The sequence below is a fragment of the Schistocerca piceifrons genome, chromosome 1, assembly GCF_021461385.2.
Source record: "Schistocerca piceifrons isolate TAMUIC-IGC-003096 chromosome 1, iqSchPice1.1, whole genome shotgun sequence".
In the NCBI taxonomy this organism is placed as follows: domain Eukaryota; kingdom Metazoa; phylum Arthropoda; class Insecta; order Orthoptera; family Acrididae; genus Schistocerca; species Schistocerca piceifrons.
In genome coordinates, this window is record NC_060138.1 from 237001374 (window position 1) to 237007373 (window position 6000).

Consider the following 6000-nt stretch of genomic DNA (forward strand, 5'->3'; position numbering starts at 1 on the left):
CACTTCACGTCGTATATACCGGCAGTAAAAACTTCAGACATTACTAACGTATTAAGTTTAGAAAGAATCATCTTATCAGATCGCTATTCAAATGGGAACTGCCCGATTCTTGCGCATGACGTTGCTTAAATAATTCCAGCCGCGTACTGCTGGAGAAATCTGGTATTTTCTGGAATGATGGCGTTAGATCTAGAAGGTGACTGCATCATCGATACAGGATACGCATCGTGCATCGTCGTCTGTGAGACGACCGTGTCAACATAAAGCTGTTACTTCAGTACTTAAGGCAAGCTCGTAACAGTAGTTCTTCAAAATCGCGAAAAAACAGTCATTTCGGGACAAGAAAGTACTTGACAGTGACGGTCTCGATATAACGGAACGTAATGCAACCCTAGGTACATCTCGAAGACAACTTGACAATACTTAAAAGAAGTCTATAAAGGGAGTCGGCACAGCACATAAGAGCGACTTTTTTTGCTTTCGTTCGTTCCTCATCACAGCAGCGTGCTCATTATTATGAAAGGAGAACGACTCACAGACTAATGACGCCGGTGCTCTGTAATTGAGTATCTGGTGTTACACTTTCTAATGAGAGAATGGTAATTGCTATAGTATCTCCCCACGGCGATCAGCCACATAGTGTTACAACTGACTATACTAGAGGTTTTGTGGGATCACTTTCTGGAAGTGTATGAGAATTCCATAACGAATAAAAAACCCATACTCCACATTCCAGGGGTGGGGGGGATTTGCCCTCTCTTGCCCCCCCCCCTCCCACTTACAGCTTTCAGGCGCGTATGAGGAGAAAGGACTGCCAATTTTTAGCCATGCGTGCGCCATGGGCGCTGTCTATCAGCAGCTATGGCATGAATTGCGACACAGAAGAAACAAGATTTTGGGAAAGCGCGATATATAGAGCTCATGTTCAAACACTACTTCTTCATCTGTGGCCCCACAACTCATAATGAGTCTTTGGCCTCTTGTACTATCTGCTTCCATCTGTTCCAGACCCTTATTAGCATTTTCCAGTTCCTGTAACCCTGCTTCTGAAGTTCGTTTATGACGCCGTCTTTCTATCCAGTTTTCCGTTGACCACGTCTTTTCTGTCCACCTGGCTTTCCTTGTGAAATCTTTTTTGGTATTTCCGTATATTCATCTGTGCCACGTGTCCTTCTCAACTGAGCCTAGATGACTTCACAATTCTTCTAACAGGCTGATCTTTGTAGATGGCATACAACTCATGGTTGTCTCTTCTCCTCCATCTTTCCCTTTCGCAAATTGGGCTGATGAGTCTCCTGAGTATCCTTCTCTCGAATGTACCTGGCGATTCAGAATCCTCTGCTGCCTGAACCCAGGTTTCAGAGGCATATGTAAGCAAGCATTGGTCTGTTCAGTGTTTTACAGATGGTTAGTTTTGTGATTCTAGTCAGGAGCCTTGAAAATAGCTTTGTTTAGGTGTAATAAGTTTTATTGGCTGTAAGTAGGCTCTGCTTCATTTCATAGGAGGTGTCATTTAGAATGGTTACAATCGAACCCAGGTACTTGATATAATAATTATAAAAATTAAAAAGCTGGCATACTATGCTTACTTTCATTCCATAATATCATATGGGATTATTTTTTGGGGTAATTCATCAAGCCAAGCTAAAGTTTTCCGGGCACAAGGGCGTGCAGTAAGAGTTATATGTGGTGTGAACTCAAGAACATCCTGCAGAAGCCTGTTCAGGGAACTAGGGATACTAACTACTGCTTTCCAATATATTTATTCCTTAATGAAATTTGTCATTAAAAATGTATCACTTTTTCAAACCAACAGCTCAATTCATGGAATCAATACTAGAAATAAGAATAATCTTCACAAGGATTTAAAGTCACTTAGTCTTTTACAAAAAGGTGTGCATTATTCAGGAACACATTTTCAATAACTTGCCAGCAGCCATAGAAAGCTTAAACAATGAAATTCACTTTAAGAGAAGCCTAAAGGATTTATTGGTGGCCAACTCCTTCTACTCCATTGATGAATTTCACAGGTTTATATATATATAAGGGATTGGAATGACTCCTTACCCTCTCCCTTAAAACCCACATCCTTTCGTCTTTCCCTCTCCTTCCCTCTTTCCTGATGAAGTAACCGTTTGTTGCAAAAGCTTGATTTTGTGTGTATGTTTGTGTTTGTGTGTCTATCGACCTGCCAGCGCTTTTGTTTGGTAAGTCTCATCATCTTTGTTTTTAGATATATATAAACACTCCTTATGTTATATATATTAGTTGTATTACATGTTTATTACCTTATAAATAAATAAAAATACTTTTTAATTTTAAATTCAGTGCATTAGTATTTGTAAAATGACTTTCATATAGTGTTCATTAAATGACGATGATTCCACTTGGAACCTGTGGAATGGTACATTAGCTTATTTGTTTTAGTTTTAAATATTTGTCATGTATTGTTGTTTTTCAGACATGTTCCACATCCTGGGGGACCTCCTCACTACGGATCAGTTGGAATGAAAGTAAATATAATGTAATCTGAAAGATACGTGGGGTTGAATTATGATAGTGTAAATAATTTGTTTCCTTTTCACTAAACATTAATCGTTTTCATTTGCACCAGCATTTATCCATAAAAAATTCTTGTGACTATAAATTCGAGGCCACTGCGTACTTGCATGGTTAAGGCAGAGATGGAAACACAGTTTATTACATATAGTGTCCTGGTCGAATGTATGTTAGTAATATTGCCGTTAATGAGTCTATTGCTAGTTCCTAACAAATCAACAGTATTATTGGCAGTCACTATACAGCTTGATGAATGTTCTTTTCCATAAAAAAATTATCTAATTTCGTTTCATTATCATTGGAGAGATCTACTTGTGTTACCACCTATTGAAGGTTGGATTTCATAGTTTCTTGCTGTAATTGCAAAGTAATCAGATTTTCAGTCAGCTCCTCCACAGGTTCAGGAATACATCTAATAGAGGTTTTCAAGTCGGAGGTCTCATTAGTTACGGTTTCCATATCAGCTTGCAACTTGTTGGTCATGTAACTGGCAACCTCAGTTTTTAACTGTTCAGTCTGATTTTTGACTTGGTCAGTTACTTGCGCGCAACCTGATTGGATAAGTTATCCTGTTGTTCTTTCATAGTGGCTGTGTCATCAGCCATAGTCTCTAGTTTTTATAAAATTAATGTTATTGGAACTGTGATGACACTGATAGTTTCAGCAATAATCTCCTCTATAGCTGGCGATTTAATTTCACTCGTCACAGCTATCACATTAAATTTTCAGTGGCAAATTCACCCTCTGAAACTCGAACTCAGTCCCTCGGTGTGAAAGATTGTGAGCTACTGTTGGGCTTTCACCACTCTAACACGCTATACTGATCATAATGTAGTATGTGTATAAAGAGTACACAGATGGTATTTGTGCATGTTAAAACAATTGCAAATCATTACGTCAAGCTACAGTTTTACGTATTCTGGAATCTAGTGACTCTTTTACAAAACGTGCAATAGTTAATTAATAATAAAATGATCTCAAATGACGAAGCCACAAATAAACAAATTTTACACCTACAGAAAGCAGAACTAGGCAGAATGAGTGGTATATTATCTTTCCTCGTGTTGTAGCCACTAACAGTGTATTCGCAAGAAATTTATTAACTGTTATTTCTCTTTGTTTAATGCCATTTCCTGATTTTATATTCCTTCTTTTAATTTCTCTGCTAATTTACAATAAATGTCTTTCCCTTTTAATTTTTATGAGTCTCTAGAAATTAACATTTAGGTCTCGTTGGCTAACATGAAAGATACATTTTTTGGAATAAAATTGCATTGGTTCCCTATACAGCATATTACTGATTTGTTTTGATAGTCCCACGAATGGTCGCCAGTTCAACTCTACTGGAGAGTTAAACAGATGATGATTTTGAAAATCCTTAAACTTGCACAAAATATTATATGTTTCAGGAGTAACTGGGTTTCTTATTTTTGCTACCGTGTCAGCTTTGAATATCACATGCGCGCCAATATTGTTTGCACTGGGAGATCGGACTTCTTAAATTAAGAAGCAAGCAGGCCTGTAATAATAACTACAACTCGTAGTTAAGCCCGTGAGATGGCTGTAGTGGTGGATAAGCAAACTTTTCCCAAGCCTGTTATTACTGTTCATACAACAAGACTCATACGCATTTTGTTATAATAACGTAGTACAAAGTGGCATTAGTATAAATGAGAGACCATAAAACAATGTTTGGATAAAAAGCGAGTGATTATTTTCACTTAAGGGGTAATGGATTTTGGTTAAAAAAATCGATTTTTCAGAAATAGTATTTTCTTGATCTACACACTTTTAATACATGTTACGTGTGAATTTTATCGTGACAGCATGTTTAGAAATGCTTTTAAATCGTTTAAACTGGTTAACACTGCACTGGCGGTCACTCCCACCTTTTCCGACATTTAGGAAACTGCTTGCTTTAGTAGAATTTTTGTCAGTGTGAAGGCTGTCTTTGGCTGACATCTGTATCTCTGGCTGACATCTATACCTTTGCCTGAAAACTTTCTTGAATGTGGTTTATTTACGTTTTCACAATACTAACACACATTAGTAGGTGGAAGGTTGAATTCGCAAACCTTTACTTGGAAGTAAAGATTTATGCATAATAGGTGGTGGAAAATCTGAGTTTAGGAAATGGACGTTTAACGAAATCGGTTTACCAACAAAAAAGAGGAAGCAGCTCGAAATGAAGAACATAAGCTCTCAGCTTCAGCATTGAAACTTGGGACAGGAGAATTGTACATGTGCATGAATGATCCAGTTATGGATTCCACTGGATTCAGACTTACTGTTGTAGAGCTTCTCTGCCAGGCTATAAAGTTTTCATGTTCATGTGTTAGCTGTACAAAAATGGAATGCAAGATTGTTGCTGAAGAAAGAAGAGTGGGAATAGCTTGTAATTTTAAATTAATTTGTAATTCATGTGGCTATGAATTTTCATTTTCCTCCTCCAAAAAAACTGACGCTGATACCAATGAAAGCAATCTTAGGTTAGCATATGCTCTGAGATGTCTTGGATGGGCCAGGGAAGGAAGTAATTTATTGTGTGGTTTTCTGAACGTGCCTCCACTTTTTGTAAGGATTGAAAAAATTAGTAAAGAAATGTCTGATGCTGTATGCGTTCCTGCCAAAGTTTCTATGAAGAAAGCAGTGGAGGAATTCGTGGAAATAAACCAAAAAGAAGTAGATCCTGGTGTAGATAATCATGATAGTGAATCCCCTACAAATGTTACTGATCTGTGTGTGTCTGTAGATGGGACCTGGATGAAAAGGGGTCACACATCTCTGTATGGAGTTTCCTCTGTTATTGGTATTAACTCAGGTAAAGTTTTAGATGCAGAAATTATGTCTAAATACTGCCACCAGTGTACAATAAGGAAAATGTCTAACGATGAAGACGGTGAGAAACTGCACGCTCTAAAAATTATAGTGGCTCAAGTGGGGGCATGGAGGCTACTGCAGTTGTGAGGATGTTCTCCAGATCTGAGAACCAGTACGGTGTTAGCTATACTAAACACCTTGGTGATGGGGTTTCCTCTTTGTTCAGAGCTGTAACAGATAAAAATTCGCACAATACAACCATAGAAAAGTTTGAATGTGTTGGCCACATCCAAAAGAGGCTTGGTGGTAGGCTTTGTCGCTTGCTGAAAGAGAAGAAAGGTGAAGTATTTGAGGATGGAAAACCATTAGGAGGAAAAGGCAGGCTTACTCTGAAAGAAATTGATTCTCTTCAGTTATTTTATGGAAGACCTATCAGGAAAAACATACATAATGTAGAGGCAATGAGGCGTGCTGTGTGGGCAATTTTTTTCCACAAAGTATCCATTGACCAAACACCAACGCACAATCTGTGCCTGAAAGATGATTAGTGTCAGTTCAACAACAGAAATGAGACGTATTCACATAAACAATCGTTACCAGAACCTTTTATGAATGCAATTA